Consider the following 20,979-nt stretch of genomic DNA (forward strand, 5'->3'; position numbering starts at 1 on the left):
GGAAACTGCGGAGGCCTTGACAGAAATCTTTGGATTCTCACTGTCTTCAGGTGAGGACTGGAGAATAGCGAATGTTGTTCCTTTGGTTGTTGCACTGGAGTGCTGAGCTTGTCACCCGGGGATCCCGAGTGGCCGTTCCCCTTCAAAACAAGCATACTGTTTTGGATGCTGTTGGGGGGGATGACCTAGCGGGGGAAGGCCCTAGAGGCCAGGTCTCTGGCACTGAGTCTAGCTTAGGGGCTCAGAAGGGAAGGGGGGAGCATAGAAAAGCAATAGTAATAGGATATTCAACGGTTAGGCGAATAGCTAGGAGATTCTGTGGTTGCGAGCGAGACTCCCGAAAGGTATGTTGCCTCCCGGGTGCCAGGGCCAGGAATGTCTCGGATCGTGTATTCACGATCCTGAAGGGGGAGGGTGAGCAGCCAGAAGTCGTGGTGCACATTGGTACCAACGACGTAGGTAGGACAAGGGGTGTGGAGGTAATAAACAAGTTTAGGGAGTTAGGCTGGAAGTTAAAGGCCAGGACAGACAGAGTTGTCATCTCTGTTTTTTTTGCCTGTGCCACGTGATAGCGAGGCTCGGAATAGGGAGAGAGTGCAGTTGAACACGTGGCTGCAGGAATGGTGTAGGAGGGAGGGCTTCAGGTATTTGGATAATTGGAGCGCATTCTGGGGAAGGTGGGACCAGTACAAGCAGGACGCGTTGCATCTGAACGTGAGGGGCACCAATATCCTGGGGGGAGGTTTTCTAGTAGTCTTCGGGAGGGTTTAAACTAATTTGGCAGGGGAATAGGAGCCGGCTTTGTAGTCCAGCAACTAAGGAAGCCGATATTCAGGTCGCCAAAGCACGTAGCGATGCAGTGAGGAAGGTAACACTGACAAAGGAGAGTACTTTCAGTCAAGGAGATGGGTTGAAGTGTGTATACTTCAATGCAAGAAGCATCAGGAATAACGTGGGTGAACTTAAGGCATTGATCGGTAGTTGGGACTACGATGTGGTGGCCATCACGGAAACATGGATAGAAGAGGGGCAGAAATGGTTGTTTGAGGTCCCTGGCTATAGATGATTCAACAAGATTAGGGAGGATGGTAAAAGAGGTGGGGGATGGCATTGTTAATTAGAGATAGAATAACAGCTGCAGAAAGGCAGTTCGAGGGGGATCTGCCTACTGAAGTAATATGGGTTGAAGTCAGAAATAGGAAAGGAGCAGTCACCTTGTTGGGAGTTTTCTATAGCAACCCCCCCCCCCTCCCCCAATAGCAGCAGAGATGTGGATGAACAAATTGGGAAACGGATCATGGAAAGGTGCAGAAGTCACAGGGTAGTAGTCATGGGTGACTTCAACTTCCCAAATTGAGTGGAAACTCGTTAGATCAAATAGTTTGGATGGGGTAGTGTTTGTGCAGTGTGTCCAGGAAGCTTTTCTAACACAGTATGTAGATTGTCCGACCAGTGGGGAGGCCATATTGGATTTGTTACTTCGAATTGAACCCGGGCAGGTGATAGATTTGTTAGTGGAGGAGCATTTTGGAGGGAGAGACCACAATTCTGTGACTTTCACTTTAGTAATGTAGAGGGATAGGTGTGTGCAACAGGGCAAAGTTTACAATTGGGGGAAGGGTAAATACAATGCTGTCAGACAAGAACGGAAGTGCAGAAGTTGGGACCATAGGCTGTCAGGGAAGGACACAAGTGAAATGTGGAACTTGTTCAAGGAACAGGTACTGCGTGTTTTTGATATGTATGTCCCTGTCAGGCAACCATGTTTGACAAGAGTGGTTGAATATCTTGTTAAGAGGAAGAAGGAGACTTATGTAAGGCTGAGGACACAAGGTTCAGACAGGGAGCTGGAGGGATATAAGATAGCCAGGAGAGAACTGAAGAAAGGGATTAGGAGAGCTAAGAGAGGGCATGAAAAATCTTTGGCGGGTAGGATCAAGGAAAACCCCAAGGCCTTTTACACATATGTGAGAAATATGAGAACGACTAGAGCGAGGGTAGGTCCGATCAAGGACAGTAGCGGGAGGTTGTGTATTGAGTCTGAAGAGATAGGAGAGGTCTTGAACAAGTATTTTTCTTCAGTATTTTCAAACGAGAGGGGCTATATTGTTGGAGTGGACTGTGTGATACAGACTGGTAGGTCGAGGAGATACTTGTTAGGATGGAAGATGTGTTGGGCATTTTGAAAAACTTGAGGATAGACAAGTCCCCCGGGCCTGACGGGATATATCCAAGGATTCTATGGGAGGCAAGAAATGAAATTGCAGAGCCGTTGGTAATGATCTTTTCATCCTCGCTGTCAACAGGGGTGGAACCAGAGAATTGGAGAGTGGCGAATGTCGTGCCCCTGTTCAAAAAAGGGAATCGGGATAACCCTGGGAATTACAGGCCATGGTCTTACTTTGGTGGTAGGCAAAGTAATGGAATGGGTACTGAGGGATAGGATTTCTGAGCATCTGGAAAGACACTGCTTGATTAGGGATAGTCAGCACGGATTTGTAAGGGGTAGGTCTTCCCTTACAAGTCTTATTGACTTATTTGAGGAGGTGACCAAGCATGTGGATGATGGTAAAGCAGTGGATGTGGTGTACATGGATTTTAGTAAGGCATTTGATAAGGTTCCCCATGGTAGGCTTATGCAGAAAGTAAGGAGGCATGGGATAGTGGGAAATTTGGCCAATTGAATAACGAACTGGCTAACCGATAAAAGACAGAGAGTGGCGGTGGATGGCAAATATTCAGCCTGGAGCCCAGTTACCAGTGGCATACACAGGGATCAGTTCTGGGTCCTCTGCTGTTTGTGATTTTTATTAACGACTTGGATGAGTTGAAGGGTGGGTCAGTAAATTTGCAGATGATACGAAAATTGGTGGAGTTGTGGATAGTGAGGAGGGCTGTTGTCGGCTTCAAAGAGACATAGATAGGATGCAGAGCTGGGCTGTGAAGTGGCAGATGGAGTTTAACCCTGACAAGTGTGAGGTTGTCCATTTTGGAAGGACAAGTATGAATGCGGAATACAGGGTTAACGGTAGGGTTCTTGGCAATGTAGAGGAGCAGAAAGATCTTGGGGTCTATGTTCATAGATCTTTGAAAGTTGCCACTCAAGTGGATAGAGCTGTGAAGAAGGCCTATGGTGTGCTAGCGTTCATTAGCAGAGGGATTGAATTTAAGAGTCGTGAGGTGATGATGCAGCTGTACAAATCCTTGGTCAGGCCACATTTGGAGTACTGTGTGCAGTTCTGGTCACCTCATTTTAGGAAGGATGTGTAAGCTTTGGAAAAGATGCAAAGGAGATTTACCAGCATGTTGCCTGGAATGGTGAGTAGGTCTTACAAGGAAAGGTTGAGGGTGCTAGGCCTTTTCTCATTAGAATGGAGAAGGATGAGGGGCGACTTGATAGAGGTTTATAAGATGATTAGGGGGATAGATAGAGTAGACAGTCAGAGACTTTTTCCCCTGGTGGAACACACCATTATGAGGGGACATAAATTTAAGATAAATGGTGGAAGACATAGGGGGATGTCAGAGGTAGGTTCTTTACCCAGAGAGTAGTGGGGGCATGGAATGCACTGCCTGTGGAAGAGGTTGAGTCGGAAACATTAGGGACCTTCAAGCGGCTATTGGATAGGTACATGGATTAGGGTAGAATAATGGAGTGCAGATTAATTTATTTTTAAGGGCAGCACGGTAGCATTGTGGATAGCACAATTGCTTCACAGCTCCAGGGTCCCAAGTTCGATTTTGACTTGGGTCACTGTCTGTGTGGAGTCTGCGCGCCCTCCCCGTGTGTGCGTGGGTTTCCTCCAGGTGCTCCGGTTTCCTCCCCCAGTCCAGGGTTGGGTGGATTGGCCGTGATTGATTGCCCTTGGTGTCCAAATTTCTATGATTAACCTAGGATAAAATATCGGCACAACATCGTGGGCCGAAGGGCCTGTTTTGTGCTGTATTTCTCTCTCAAGGGTAGCAAGGTTAGTCCAGGGAACGACAGGCCAGTGAACCTTACGGCAGGGGTGGAAATTAATGGAGATAATTATTCCAGTCTGGATCTACTCCCATCTGGAAACAAGTGGACGTGTTCGCGAGAGGCAGCACGTTTTTGTGAAGGGGAGGTCGTGTCTCACTAACTTGATAGAGTTTTTCAAGGAAGTCACAAAAATGATGGATGCAGGTAGGGCAGTAGATGTTGCCTAAATGGGCTTCAGTAAGGTCTTTGACAGGGTCCCCCATGGCAGTTAGAGAGATCTAGATGTACGGGCGCACAGGTAATTGAATGGCATAACACAGGTGGGTAAGATAGTCAAGAAGGCATAAGGCATGCTTGCCTTCATTGGCCGGGACATTGAGTATAAAAATTGGCAAGTCATGTTGCAGCTGTATAGAACCTCAGTTAGGCCACACTTGGAGTATAGTGCTCAATTCTGGTCCCCACTCTACCGGAAGAATGAGGAGGCTTTCGAGAGGGTGCAGAAGAGATTTACCAGGATGTTGCCTGGTATGGAGGGCATTGACTAGGAGGTGAGGTTGAATGAACTCGGTTTTTTCTGACTAGAACGACAGGGGCTGAGGGGCAACCTGATAGAGGTCTACAAAACTATGAGGGGCATAGACAGGGTGGATAGTCAGGGACTTTTTCCCATGTTAGAGGGCTCAATAACCTAGTATTTAGGTTAAGGTGCGGGGGGAAATATTTAGAACAGACGTACGAGGCAAATTTTTCACACAGAGGGTAGTGCCTGGAACTGACTGCCAGAGGAGGTGGTGGAAGAAGGACCGATAGTGAGGTTTAAGGGACATCTTCACAAATACATGAATAGGATGGGAATAGAGGGGTACGGACTCTGGAAGCGTGGATAATTTTAGTTTCGACGGGCAGCATGGTCGGCGCAGACGTGGAAGGCCGAAGGGCCTATTCCTGTGCTGTACTTTTCTTTGTTCTTTGTTATTTGTTCTCTGTTATAACTTCTAACCCAAGCCGGGAATCGAACCTGAGACCTGGTGCTGTGAAGTAACAGTGCTAAACACTGTGCTACCTCGCCGTCCTATGGAAGTTTAATGGAATTCTCATTCTCCATTAGAATGGTGTTGACTCTTGTATCTGCACATGGAAATCGAAACAACTGTGAGATGAAAGTTTATGAGAAATGGCGAATTTGTCGTTTCAAAACCCTTCTCGTTGGATCAGAAAAAGCAGCAGCAGTAATATTATGTGTAGTAATTTGGAAAAGCAGCCATCTCCTATCACTGGAATAGTTGTGCTGTGCGTATTGTATCCAAATTGATATTGTAGATGTTTTCAAAACAACATTGCGGGAAACAAATAATATTCTGTGGTACTTTCCCCCAGCAGAATATAAACACATAAATGATCGCAGGGAGAGGTGATACTGACCATATAATAATATCCTGGCTGACCTGATATTCGCCTCTTCTCCATTCCTTTGCCTGCTCCCCATTATCCTTCACTGTCCTTACCTCAGAAAGATGACTTGCGTAGATTTAACTATGTTCAATAACGCAGCCTCCACAGGTCTCCAGAGTGGGAGTTTGTGAAGATTATTCACCCTCCGAGAAAAGAGATTACTCCTCAGCCGCCTCTGAAACGTGTCAGTCCCTCCAAATGAAACAATGCCCACGTGAGTGGATACAGTCTCTGAGTATCAAACATGTCAAACCCCTCGATTCCGATGTGTTTCAGTAAGACCACCTCTCATTCTTCCAAGTGGTTATCGGCCCAAACTGCTCAACCTTTCTATAGAACCGCACGCCGTAATCGCAGGAATCAAAGTGCTGAACCTCGTGTGATCTGCCATCCAATACAAGTATTTCCGCCCTGAAATAGGCAGAACAAAACTGTTCACATCCGTTGTGTGTTTTCCGTATTTCCTCACGCCGTGTGAAGAAAAGGTCATTACTTTTAATCTTCACCTTCCCCCAATTTATCCTGCAATGAGTCAACTTCCAATTGCATTCTTAATTTCTGGCTCTGCTTGCATGACTCATGTACGAAGCGATCCTGGCACTCTGTTCCTTAGCATTACCTCGCCTTTTCAGTCAAATGTTGACTTTCTATTCTATTTACGAAAGTAAATAGCCTTCCATTTTCCCACATTATGACCAATCTACGTCTTTCTCCCCATTCATTCAAACTATCCATATGGCTTTGATAACTCTTTGTGCCCACATCACAACTTGCATCCATACATTTATGTGGCCAGAGAGCGTGGGGACACGGGACTTACATCCAAATCATTAATATTGATGTTTCATATTTTAGACTCACGAAAAGGTCATTTTGAACCCCAAAGTTTCGTCAGTCGTCTTAACAATGGGCCATTCATCCTGAATCTCTTTTACATATTAGTTGGCCAATCATCTACCACTACCACCCTCTCCCCACGCATGGGGACTTATATTGCACAGTAGCTTTTTATAGAACAGTTTATAGACATCTTTTGACATACTAAGCACAAAATATCGACTGGTTACCTTAATCCACCCTGCTCATTAAATTTTCGTCAATGCAAATGCATTTAGATTGAGGTTTATTGTCAGGTGTACCGAGGTAGAGTGAAAAGTAATCTTAAGACCATAAGACCATAAGACATAGGAGTGGAAGAAAGGCCATTCGGCCCATCGAGTCCACTCAACCATTCAATCATGGTTGATTTCAACTCCATTTACCCGCTCTCTCCAAATCAAGAATTTATCAATTTCTGTCTTAAAGACACTCAATGTCCCGGCCTCCACCGCCCTCTGTGGCAATGAATTCCACAGACCTACCACTCTCTGGCTGAAGAAATTTCTCCTCATCTCTGTTCTAAAGTGACTCCCTTTTATTCTAAGGCTGTGCCCCCGCGTCCTAGTCTCCCCTGCCAATGGAAACAACTTCCCTACGTCCATCCTATCCAAGCCATTCATTATCTTGTACGTTTCTATTAGATCTCCCCTCAACCTCCTAAACTCCAATGAATATAATCCCACGATCCTCAGACGTTCATCGTATGTTAGGCCTACCATTCCTGGGATCATCCGTGTGAATCTCCGCTGGACCCGCTCCAGTGCCAGTATGTCCTTCCTGAGGTATGGGGCCCAAAATTGCTCACAGTATTCTAAATGGGGCCTAACTAGTGCTTTATAAAGCCTCAGAAGTACATCCCTGCTTTTATATTCCAAGCCTCTTGAGATAAATGACAACATTACATTTGCTTTCTTAATTACGGACTCAACCTGCAAGTTTACCTTTAGAGAATCCTGGACTAGGACTCCCAAGTCCCTTTGCACTTTAGCATTATGAATTTTGTCACCGTTTAGAAAATAGTCCATGTCTCTATTCTTTTTTCCAAAGTGCAAGACCTCGCACTTGCCCACGTTGAATTTCATCAGCCACTTCTTGGACCATTCTCCTAAACTGTCTAAATCTTTCTGCAGCCTCCCCACCTCCTCAATACTACCTGCCCCTCCACCTATCTTTGTATCATCGGCAAACTTGGCCAGAATGCCCCCAGTCCCGTCATCTAGATCGTTAATATATAAAGAGAACAGCTGTGGCCCCAACACTGAACCCTGCGGGACACCACTTGTCACCGGTTGCCATTTCGAAAAAGAACCTTTTATCCCAACTCTCTGCCTTCTGTCTGACAGCCAATCGTCAATCCATGTTAGTACCTTGCCTCGAATACCATGGGCCCTTATTTTACTCAGCAGTCTCCCGTGAGGCACCTTGTCAAAGGCCTTTTGGAAGTCAAGATAGATAACATCCATTGGCTCTCCTTGGTCTAACCTATTTGTTATCTCTTCAAAGAACTCTAACAGGTTTGTCAGGCACGACCTCCCCTTACTAAATCCATGCTGACTTGTCCTAATCCGACCCTGCACTTCCAAGAATTTAGAAATCTCATCCTTAACGATGGATTCTAGAATTTTGCCAACAACCGAGGTTAGGCTAATTGGCCTATAATTTTCCATCTTTTTTCTTGTTCCCTTGTAGAAATGAAATTAAATCAATAGCACTAAACGACATAGGGTCACAAGATGTGGAGTCTGTGTGGGTAGAGTTGAGGAACCGGTTACAACAGCGATTTTCCAATCCTCTGGGACTTTCCCTGATTCCAGTGACTTTTGAAAGATCATAACTAACGCCTCCACTATTTCTTCAGCTATCTCCTTTAGAACTCTAGGATGTAGCCCATCTGGGCCCGGAGATTTATCAATTTTCAGACCTTTTAGTTTCTCTAGAACCTTCTCCTTTGTGATGGCAACCATATTCAACTCTGCCCCCTGACTTTCCTGAATTGTTGGGATATTACTCATGTCTTCTACTGTGAAGACTGACGCAAAGTACTTATTAAGTTCCTCAGCTATTTCCTTGTCTCCCATCACTAGATTACCAGCGTCATTTTGGAGCGGCCCAATGTCTACTTTTGCCTCCCGTTTGTTTTTAATGTATTTAAAGACACTTTTACTATCATTCCTAATGTTACTGGCTAGCCTACCTTCATATTTGATCCTCTCCTTCCTTATTTCTCTCTTTGTTATCCTCTGTTTGTTTTTGTAGCCTTCCCAATCTTCTGACTTCCCACTACTCTTTGCCACATTATAGGCTCTCTCTTTTGCCTTGATGCATTCCCTGACTTCCTTTGTCAGCCATGGCTGCCTAATCCTCCCTCTGATAACCTTTCTTTTCTTTGGGATGAACCTCTGCACTATGTCCTCAATTACTCCCAGAAACTCCTGCCATTGCTGTTCTACTGTCTTTCCCACTAGGCTCTGCTTCCAGTCGATTTTCGTCAGTTCCTCCCTCATGCACCTGTAATTACCTTTATTTAACTGTAAAACCTTTACATCTGATTCTACCTTCTTTCTTTCAAATTGCAGACTGAATTCTACCATATTATGATCACTGCTTCCTAAGTGTTCCCTTACTTTAAGGTCTTTTATCAATTCTGGCTCATTACATAACACTAAGTCCAGAATAGCCTGTTCCCTCGTGGGCTCCATCACAAGCTGTTTCAAAAAGCCATCCTGTAAACATTCAATGAATTCCCTTTCTTTGGGTCCACTGGCAACATTATTTACCCAGTCCACCTGCATATTGAAGTCCCCCATGATCACTGTGACCTTGCCTTTCTGACATGCCCTTTCTATTTCGTGGTGCATTTTGTGCCCCTGGTCCTGACCACTGTCAGGAGGCCTGTACATAACTCCCATTATGGTTTTTTTGCCTTTGTGGTTCCTCAACTCTACCCACACAGACTCCACATCTTGTGACCCTATGTCGTTTAGTGCTATTGATTTAATTTCATTTCTAATTAACAAGGCAACCCCGCCCCCTCTACCCACCTCTCTGTCTTTTCGATAGGTTGTAAATCCCTGGATGTTTAACTGCCAGTCCTGAACCCCCTGCAACCACGTCTCTGTGATGCCTACCACATCATACCTGCCAGTCACAATCTGGGCCACAAGCTCATCTACCTTGTTCCGTACACTGCGGGCATTTAAATATAGCACCTTTAATTCCCTATTGACTGTCCCTTTTTGTTTTCTTAGTGTGGTGGACCTTGGTTTACTGAGCCTTTCCATACACTGTGTCATATTTTGTGAGATGGGGACTATCATAACCTCTCCTGAGCTCTGTCTTTTCATGATTTTTTGTAATCCTAAGCAGCTACGCTTCCCACTGATTCCTTCACCTCTTGGTTCCCTGACTTTCCCTCCCCCCCCCCCCAATCTCTAGTTTAAAGTCCTATTGACCACCCTATTTACTCTTTTCGCCTATCTTCTGCCTATCGGCCAGGGAAATCGCTTTACAAATGAAAAACATGGCACAATGTAAATACAATACACCATGTAAATACATCGGCATCGGGGAAGCATAGAGAGTGGAGTGCTGCACAGTAGAGAATATGCGTGGATAGATCAGTTCAATCCATAATGGGCCATCCAGGCATCTGGTAACAGCGAGGAAAAAGCGGTTTCGATTTTGTTCGTGCATGTTCTCAGACTTTTGTATCTTCTGCCTGATGGAAGCGGTTGGAAGAGAAAATAACCCCTGTAGGAGGGCTCTTTCATTACACTGGCTGCTTTCCCAAAGCAGCGGGAGCTGTCGGCAGCCAATGGATGGCAGGCAGGTTTGCGTGATGGAGTGGGCTGTGTTCACAACTCTGTAGTTTTTCATGGTCTTGGGCGGAACAGTTGCCATACAAGGCTGTGATGCAGCCAGATCTGGTGCTTTCTATGATGCATCTGTACCAATTATTAAGAGTCGATGGGGACATGCCGTATTTTCTTCATTTGCTGAGAAACTTCAGGCGTTGTTGTGCTTTGTTGGTGGTAGCGTCGACGTGAGTTGACCACCACAGATTGATGGTGATGTTTACATCTTGGAATATGAAGCTGTCAATCATCCCCACCTCGGCACCGTTGACGCAGACAGGATTATGTACACCACCGCTTCCTGAATTCAATAACCAGCTCTTTAATTTTGCTGACATTGCGGGAAAGATTATTGTCGTTACGCCATGCCCGAGGCTTTCAATCTCCCTGCAGTACTCTGCCTCATCGTTGTTTGCGATCCGACCCAGTACAGTCGTTTGATCAGCGAACTTGTAGATGGCCCTGGAGCCGAATTGTGCCACACAGTCATGTGTAAATATGGAGTATTGTAGGGGGTTAAGAACACAACCTTGCAAGGCCCGGTATTAAGGACTGTCATGGAGGAGGTGATGTTGGTTATCCTTGTTATGTACTCATTTATTTTACAAATTTAGAGTACCCACATCTTTTCATTCCATTTAAGGGACAATTTAGCTTGGCCAATTCATCTACCCTGCACATCATTTTGGGTCGTATGGGTGAGGCCCACGCAGGCATGGATAGAATGTGAAAACTCCACACCGACAGTGACCTGGCGCCGGATCAAACACCAGTCCTCATTGCCATGAGGCAGCAGTTCTAACCACTGCATCATCGTGCCGCCCGTTGTTCATCCTTACTGATTGTGGTCTTTGGGTCAGGAAGTCAAGAATTATGTTGCATGGGGAGGAGCCAAGTCCTCGGTTTTGAAGTTCTGATATGAGCTTGATTGGGACTCTGTTGTTCAAGGCAAAGCTGTAGTTAATGAATAGGAGTCGGACGTATGCCTTCTTGTTGTCAGGATGCTCCAGGGAAGGGTGTCGGGCCAGCCAGATAGCGTCTGTTGTGGACCAGGTATGGTTGTATACGAATTGCAATGGATCAAGGAATTCTGGGTGCATGTTGTTGTGTCTCATGACCAACCTCTCGAAGCACTTCATAATGATAGATATCCAGGCCACCGGACGTCGTTGAGGTACACTGCCCGGTTCTTCTTTGCCACCGGTATAATGGTGGTCTTCGTGATGCAGGTGGAAACCTCGGAATGGAGTAGGAGGAGGTTGACGAAGTCCGTGAACACACCCACCAGTTGTTCCACTCACGATCTTAGCGCACGACCAGGGACTCGGTCAGGATCAATTTCTTTCCGAGGGTTAATTTTCAAAAAGGCATATTTGACTTCGGAGGCTGTGTCTGAGATTGCTGGGGGAGGTGACAACGGTTTGTTGGTTTTCTGCTCGAAATGAGCATTGAATGCATTTAGTTCATCTGTCAAACAATTTATAGTTGATGAACACATTGCCTGTGCATGATTGCATTACATTATAAGTACCACATTACAAATACCTTCATAAACATTTCCAACTTTTTTCAATCAGATGTTAAGCAAACATGTCCATAATGTCTTATCTGATGTCTCCATCATTTCAAGTTCTAAACATCCTTTCATTTTACTTTGGAACATTGTGTGTTTCTCTTGCTCATGAAACAAAACCTGTTGTGCACCTTCTTTGTGCTCCAGCACTGACCAAATGCCGATCATTCAATTTTGGTAGATCCTTCTCCATGCCCTTTGCAATCTAATGGGCTATTGTTTGGGATCATCCACTTCTCTCTCTCTCGACTGTAGCAAAACTCTACTTCAGACAACCCAATTTCCCTTCCTTTCACCATGAGAGCTGACATTCGAAATGGTTCCCTGTCCTTCGAAACAGTTCTCTCATTTTTTCACAGCAAACATCGGCTGAACATTACTTTTGCTCCAGCAGATTGAATACCTCCGTAAGGGAGGGAAGTGATGCCCAGTGATGGTCGTCTATAATTTCACAAAGCGAGGCGCAGATCATGTGTGTAGTTATGGAAGTATCTCTTCACCAAAAAGTTCCAGATGTTCAATATGCTAACGGTGTGCTCGCACTTCTCACTTAGTTCCCTGCTGTGCTGAGGAGATGGCATTAATAATGTGAGTAAGTTCAATAGAACATAGAACATAGAACATAGAACAGTACAGCACAGAACAGGCCCTTCGGCCGTCGATGTTGTGCCGAGCAATGATCACCTTACTCAACCTCACGTATCCACCCTATACCCGTAACCCAACAACTCCCCCCTAACCTTACTTTTTTAGGACACTACGGGTAATTTAGCATGGCCAATCCACCTAACCTGCACATCTTTGGACTGTGGGAGGAAACCGGAGCACCCGGAGGAAACCCACGCACACATGGGGAGGACGTGCAGACTCCGCACAGACAGTGACCCAGCCGGGAACCGAACCTGGGACCCTGGAGCTGTGAAGCATTGATGCTAACAACCATGCTACCATGCTGCCCCCACCATGCTACCATGCTGCCTAATGTTGTGTATATTACAGTCTTAGATGATTCCAGCATAGAAACAGACCCTTCAGCTCAGTTTGGCCATGCCGCCCAGTTTCTATCACTGAGCTAGTCCCACTTGCCGGCATTTGGCCAATACCCTCAATACCCCTCCTGCCCATGTAACTGTCTAACTGCTTTTAAAAAGACTAAATCATACCCGCCGGTTCCAGTGCCTCTGACAGTCCCCATTCCAGATGCTCACCACCATCTGTGTGAATAAATTTTCACTCTAGTCTCTTTTATATCTCTCCTTTCTCACCTTAAACCTATGCCCACTAGTTCTAGTCTCCTCTACCTTTGGGAAAAGATGTTGATTATTTACCTTATCGATGCTCCTCGTTATTTTATAGACCTCTATAAGTTCACCCCAAGCTTCATTCACTCCAGGGAAAAATGTTCCGGCCTAACAAGCCTCTCTTCATAACTCAGACCATCAATTCCTGGTAGCATCCTCGTGAATCTCTTCTGCACTCTGTATAGTTTAACAATATTCTTCCTATAATAGGGTGACGAGAACTGTGCACAGTATTCCACATGTGGCCTTGCACAACTCCAACAAGCCATCCCAGTCCTGCATTCAATATTCTGACCAATAAAATCTAGCATGCTGAATACCTTCTTCACCACCCTGCCCACCTGCGACTACAGCTGGAAAGAGCTATGAACCTGTACTATTTGTTCTATTTGTTCTGTATCTCCTGCCCTAATGTGATCTACCAAAATGCATCACATCACATTTCTCCAAATTAAACTTAATCTGCCATTCATCGGATCACTGGACCAATTGCACTTTAATAGTGAGGAAAATGAAGCAGAGTTTTTCAAAATCACAGACAATATTGAATGAATTGTCCGATTGTTAACTTGGAGCCTCACAAGTACAGAGCATGCCTTTAACACAGAGAAATATCAGTCACTTTTCTTCATTCAATTGTTGCCTCATCCGACCAAGAAACTGTTCCCGCCCCCACGACCTCCCACCCTGAGATTTTCATCCACACACAGTCTTTCTGCGATATAAATTCACGCACAAGTTTAAACATAGAAGTATAGAAGCCAGAAGCAGGAAAGGGCCACTGTCTCCGTCGAAACATCCGCCATTCATTACGATCAAGGTTGATCCTCAAGTCAAATATGGGCTTCACACTGTGGCTTCACAGCGCTCGGGTCCCAGGTTCGATTCCCTGCTGGGTCACTGTTTGTGTGGAGTCTGCACGTTCTCCCCGTGTCTGCGTGGGTTTCCTCCAGGTGCTGCGGTTTCCCCCACATAATATTGTACATAAACCTGAGGTCATCCTAACCTCTCCCCTCACTTCCCATTTCCGTATCACGCCTATGCTTGCTGATGTACATTGGGTACAGGTAAAACAAAATTTTGACTTGAAAATACCCACCCATGTTTTCAACTCATTCCATCGCATAGCTGCTGCCTATCTCTGTACTCCCCATTAGCCAGACAACGCTTCGTGATATCCACTTTCATTTAATTTTGGCCTCCTGTGCATTGTCAATTCTAATTGTTCCATTATACCTTGCATCACATTCGGGAATCCACTCACGACACTACGCGTTTTTGTCTTATTTCTGTCTTTTGAGACATATCTTAAGCTTTGAATGATCTCACCTAATATTTCCTTATCTGACTCAGTGACATACTTATCTTTCAATGTTACTATGAAACTGCTTAGGACGGTTTAGTTTGTTAAAGGAGATATATCAATGTAACTTGCTGCTATTCAATTCAGAAAATTCACTTTTGTGTGCATAATCAGCATCATGACAATTGTACCCGGTCAATGTGCATAGGTGGAGTCTGGTTTCCTGGAATTCTTCCATTTTAACCTACATACGATTCCTTTCAAGGGCAATTATTCTGAGTCAGAGATCAATTGGGGAGTACCCGTCCCCGATGTACTCAGTGCATTATGTACTCGGTTCGAGCAGGAAACCAACGATCCGCTGCCTAGTGCCCCAGAAGCCCATAACACACCGATAGTCACATCACAGCTTCCGAAGGCAGGTCGATCTTTCTGAAAGTGAATCCTCGGAAAGCGATGGGTTGGGACAGGATCCATGGTCGTGCACTCAGAGCCTGCGTGGACCAGCTGGCAGAGGAGTTTGCCGACATCTTTAACCTGTCCGTCCGAGATCCCCATCTGCTTCAAGAGGACCACCATCACACTGGTGCCACAGAAGAACCAAGCAACGTGCTTCAATGACTGACATCCGGTGGCCCTGACTTCAATCAAAACGAAGTGCTTTGAGAGGTTGGTCATGAAGCCCATCAATTCCATACTCCCAGAATGCCTTGATCCACACAATTGCATATGCCGCTACCATTCCACAGCAGTCGCCATCTCCCTGGCTCTACACTCATCCGTAGAGCATCTCGACAACAAGGACGCCTACATCAGACCCCTGTTTATTGACGGCAGCTCTGCCTTCAACACCATAATCCCAGCCAAGCTCATGTCAACGCTCCAAAGCCTCGGTCTTGGCTCTCCACTCTGGATCCTCGACTTTCAGATCCACAGACCACAATCAGTAAGAATAAACAACACCTCCTCCACTTTGTCCTCAATACCAAGGCCCGCAAGGCTGCGTACTTATCCTCCTACTATACTCCGTGTACATACACGACTGCGTGGCAAAATTTGATTCCAACTCCATCTCTAGGTTTTCTAACGATTCGACCATAGTAGGCCAGATCTCGAATAACGAGAAGTCAGAATATAGGAAGTAGATAGACAACCACGTGGAGCGGTGCAGTGACAACAATGTATCCCTCAATTTCAGTGAAACTAAAGAGCTGGTTATTAGGGCATCATGGTGGCTCAGTGGTTAGCATTGTTGCCTCACGGCGCCGAGGTCCCAGGTTCGATCCTGGATCTGGGTCACTGTCCATGGATGTTTGCACATTGTCCCCGTGTTTGCGTGGGTTTCGCCCCCACAGCCCACAAATGTGCAGGGTACGTGGATTGGCCATGTTTAATTGCCCATTAAATGGAAAAAATTAATTGGGTACTCCAAATTTATGTTAAAAAATAAACAAGTGTTGGTCATTGACTTCAGGAAGCAAAGTACTGTCCACAGCCATGTCAGCATAAATAGGGCCGAGATGGAGATGGTTATCAGCTTCAAATTCCTTGGGGATACACATCACCAAACAGCTGTTCTGGTCCACCCACGTCGATGCTACCATGAAGAAAGCACAACAGAGCTTATACTTCCTCAGGAAACAGAGGAAATTCGGCATGTCCACATTAACTCTTCCCAACTTTCACTGATGCATCATAGAAAGCATCATATCTGGCTGCATCACAGCCTGGTATGGCAACTGACCACAATACATTTCAGAGTGTCGTGAACACAGCCCAATCCATGACACAAACCTGCCTCCCATCCATTGACTCCATCTCCACATTCCGCTGCCTGAGGAAAGGAGGCAGCATAATTAAAGAACCCTCCCACCCGGCTTACTCACTCTTCCAACTTTTTCCACCGGGCAGTTGATACAAAAGTCTCAGAGCACGTACGAAGAGACTCACAAATAGCTTCTTCCCCGCTATTACCAGACTCCTATACGACCCTCTTATGGACTATCCTGATTAACACGACACCATATATACTGCACCCGATGCCGGTGTTTATGTAGTTATATTGTGTACCTTGTGTTGCCCTATTATGTATTTTCTTTTTTAGTTTATTTCATTATCATGTACTTAATGATCTGTTGAGCTGCACGCAGAAAAATACTTTTCAGTCTACCTCGGTACACGTGACAATAAACCAATCCAATCTAATAAATAGAAATGTCTCCGTTCTTCCTGGCCATGTTCAGAGTTGGCATTCATTCCAATTTCAGTCGCGTTCCAAGCTCCTTTTATGTGATCTGATCTCACAGATCTGCGCCGTTCATTCTGGCAGCTTGAGGAGTATACTTGTTCTTCAGTTTTCCGCTCTTGCCCTATTACTGAAGCCATCATCATCAGTGCCGTAAATGTATCCCTGTTATCTGTCACTGTGGTGAACTTCCATCTTTAATATTCTGACCTGATGCACAGTCTGTGAGACTAGACCACACGCTCTCTTGCGGAACAATAACCTAGGACACATATTTACCACGCTTACATCTTCCGGAGTTGAAACTCCCAAACCCTGACATATGTGGAGTCCGAGAGTAGTCAGTGAAACAAAGCATCTCGGTCGCAGGGGCCAAGGTCCAAGAAAAATACAGTACAGAAGAGCGTTATTCAGTCCCTTGCGCTTGTGTCACTCATTGCCAGGACAATCTAAGCATTCCAATTGATCAGGTTGACTTCCCGCATAATTCTATACTTTTCCCTTTGAAGTTCATTTTCAAATTATTTCTTGGAACACTGTGTAAAATTTCCTTCAGGTAAAGTGTTCCAGATCTTCTCAAGTAATTGAATGGCATAGCTCCACCCGCACTCTCCTTCTTCCCTCAATTATATTACTCATCTGCGCTCTGATGACTAACCCATTTTCCAGTCAAAAGTTTATTCTTGTTTTAATAGTATTCAACAGAAAAAAATAAACTATTTGCCTCAGCTGGACTATGTGATATTAATCCTCTTCATGATTCTTCTGCAGCCCGATAAACACACTGCTCAATTCCTTTCCCCCTCACGCATTTTTCTAACCTCCTCATCAAATTGACTGGTTATGTGCCTGAAGCACTAATTATTATTTTTTATTTTTTAAAATAAATTTAGAGTACCATATTCATTTTTCCCAATTAAGGGGCAATTGCAGCTGTACAAAACCTTGGTCAGGCCACAATTGGAGTACTGTGTGCAGTTCTGGTCACCTCATTTTAGGAAGGATGTGGAAGCTTTGGAAAAGGTGCAAAGGAGATTAACCAGGATGTTGCCTGGAATGCAGAGTAGGTCATACGAGGAAAGGTTGAGGGTGCTAGGCCTTTTCTCATTAGAATGGAGAAGGATGAGGGGCGACTTGATAGAGGTTCATAAGATGATTAGGGGAATAGATAGAGTAGACAGTCAGAGACTTTTTCCCCGGGTGGAACACACCATTACAGGGGGACATAAATTTAAGATAAATGGTGGAAGGTATAGAGGGGATGTCCGAGGTAGGTTCCTTACCCAGAGAGTAGTGGGGGCATGGAATGCATTGCCTGTGGAAGTAGTTGAGTCGGAAACGTTAGGTACCTTCAAGCGGCTATTGGATAGGTACATGGATTAGGGTAGAATAACGGAGTGTAGGTTAACTTCTTAAGGGCAACACGGTAGCATTGTGGATAGCACAATTGCTTCACAGCTCCAGGGTCCCAAGTTCGATTTCGACTTGGGTCGCTGTCTGTGTGGAGCCTGCACATCCTCCCCGTGACTGCGTGGGTTTCCTCCGGGTACTCTGGTTTCCTCCCACAGTCCAATGATGTGCAGGTTGGGTGGATTGGCCATGAAAAATTGTCCAAAATTCTATGATTAACCTAGGACAAAAGTCCAACATCGTGGGCCGAAGGGCGTTCTGTGTTGTATTTCTCTATCTATCTATCAATCCACCTACCCTGCACATCTTTGGGTTTTGGGGATGTAACCCATGCAAACACGGGGAGAATGTACAAACTCTGACATATTATTTTTATTGCAGAAAATACGGAGGCTGGGGATTGAGGGTGATTTAGAGATGTGGATCAGAAATTGGCTAGTTGAAAGAAGACAGAGGGTGGTAGTTGATGGCAAATATTCAGAATGGAGTTCGGTTACGAGTGGCGTACCACAATGATCTGTTCTGGGGCCGTTGCTGTTTGTCATTTTTATAAATGACCTAGAGGAGGGCACAGAAGGTTGGGTGAGTAAATTTGCAGATGACACTAAAGTCGGTGGAGTTGTAGACAGTGTGGAAGGATGTTGCAGGTTACAGAGGGACATAGATAATCTGCAGAGCTGGGCTGAGAGGTGGCAAATGGAGTTTAATGTAGAGAAGTGTGAGGTGATTCACTTTGGAAAGAATAACATGAATGCGGAATATTTCACTAATGGTAAGATTCTTGGTAGTGTGGATGAGCAGAGGGATCTCGGTGTCCATGTACATAGATCCCTGAAAGTTGCCACACAGGTTGATAGGGTTGTGAAGAAGGCCTATGGTGTGTTGGCCTTTATTGGTAGAGGGATTGAGTTCCGGAGCCATGAGGTCATTTTGCAGCTGTACAAAACTCTGGTACGGCCGCATTTGGAGTATTGCATACAGTTCTGGTCGCCTCATTATAGGAAGGACGTGGAAGCTTTGGAACGGGTGCAGAGGAGATTTACCAAGATGTTGCCTGGTATGGAGGGAAAATCTTATGAGGAAAGACTGATGGACTTGAGGTTGTTTTCGTTAGAGAGAAGAATGTTAAGAGGTGACTTAATAGAGGCATACAAAATGATCAGAGGGTTAGATAGGGTGGACAGTGAGAGCCTTCTCCCGTGGATGGAGGTGGCTAGCACGAGGAGACATAGCCTTAAATTGAGGGGTAATAGATATAGGACAGAGGTCAGAGGTAGGTTTTTTACACAAAGTGTGGTGAGGCCGTGGAATGCCCTACCTGCAACAGTAGTGAACTCGCCAACATTGAGGGCATTTAAAAGTTTATTGGATAAGCGTATGGATGATAATGGCATTGTGTAGGTTAGATGGCCTTTAGTTTTTGACTTCCCATGTCGGTGCAACATCGTGGGCCGAAGGGCCTGTACTGCGCTGTATCGTTCTATGTTCTATGTTCCACATGGACAGTGATCCAGAGCCAGGATCGAACCTGGGACTTCGGCGCCGTGAGGCAGCAGGGTTAACCCACTGCGCCACCGTGCTGCCCCTGAAACATTAATTATGACAGCGAGTTCCCCATTTTCTCCACTCACTTGACTTAACAAGGTTGTGCAATTTTGGTTACTCATTTAACTTTTACAATCCTAAGTAATGCTCTTGAGTATCAAACACCACCCACGTAGAACAATTCCGGTCGATCCCATCAAATCTCCCACATTTCAAAGATTATTTTTTTTTTCAGAAAATATTTTATTGAAGCATTTGCAATTTTCACAATTTAACATATTGACATTTCTAAAACAACCGCACGGTCGATGCATAAAGTACCCCCTAAAATAACATCAAACAATAAACCATGTACCCCACTTCTCCTGCCCTATCACCAATTACCAGTATACTAACTTCCCTGTCCTAATTTAACAAAACCATGCCTCCAATATTCCTATCCCCCCTTTTTCCTTTTCCCCCCTTACTGCAGTTTTTGTTAAAGAAATCGATGAACGGCTGCCAATCCCCAACTGCCAACAGCGCAAATCCGTGTATTGATCCTCTTAGAGTGAACTTGATTTATTCCAGACTGAGAAACTCTACCATATCGCTGACCCACACTCCTGATTTCGGGGGCTCCCCGTCCCTCCATCTCAGCAAGATCCGTCTCTGGGCCACAGGGAGAAGAAGGCCTGGATATCGACCTCCCTCCCTTTGCCCCCGGATCTTCCAACACCCCAAATATTGCTAATTCTGGACTCGGAGTTACCCTACCTTCCAGGACTTCTGACAGAAAATCCACAAATCCCTGCCAGAATTCCCTCAGTTTCGTACATGCCCAAAACATATGAACATGGTTGGCTGGGCTACACCAACACCGCCTACATCTGTCCTCCACCTCCTCGAAGAACATACTCATCCGAGCTACCGTCATTTCAGCCCTGTGGACTACCTTGAACTGAATCAAGCTAAGTGTAGCACAGAACGAGGTTGCATTTCCCCTTTTCAACTTTTTCCCACAGTTCAGTTTCCAGCTCCCCTCCTAGCACCTCTTCCCACTGCCTCTTCACCTCTCTGATAGGAACCGCTTCCCACTCTAACAATTCCCTGTATATGTCCGAAACCTTCCCACCTCCTACCCCTGTTTTTGACAGCACTTTATCCTGTAGTCTCCTCAGGGGGAGACGAGGAAAGCTTGGGACCTGTCTCTGTACAAAGTCCCGCACTTGAAGATGCCGAAATCGTTCCCACCCGGCAAATCAAATTCCTCCTCTAATGTCTCCAAGGTCGGAAGGCCCTCCTGGATGAATAGAGTCCCAAACCTCTCAATCGCTGCTCGCCGCCATACATTAACCCCCATCCAGTCCCCCCCTCCTCCACCCCCACCCCCCAAGGGACAAACCGGTGACTGTCACAGATTGGTGACCACACCGACGCCCCCTCCAGTCTCATATGCTGTCTCCATTGA

Source organism: Scyliorhinus canicula, chromosome 13 (assembly GCF_902713615.1).
Source record: "Scyliorhinus canicula chromosome 13, sScyCan1.1, whole genome shotgun sequence".
Taxonomy (NCBI): Eukaryota; Metazoa; Chordata; class Chondrichthyes; order Carcharhiniformes; family Scyliorhinidae; genus Scyliorhinus; species Scyliorhinus canicula.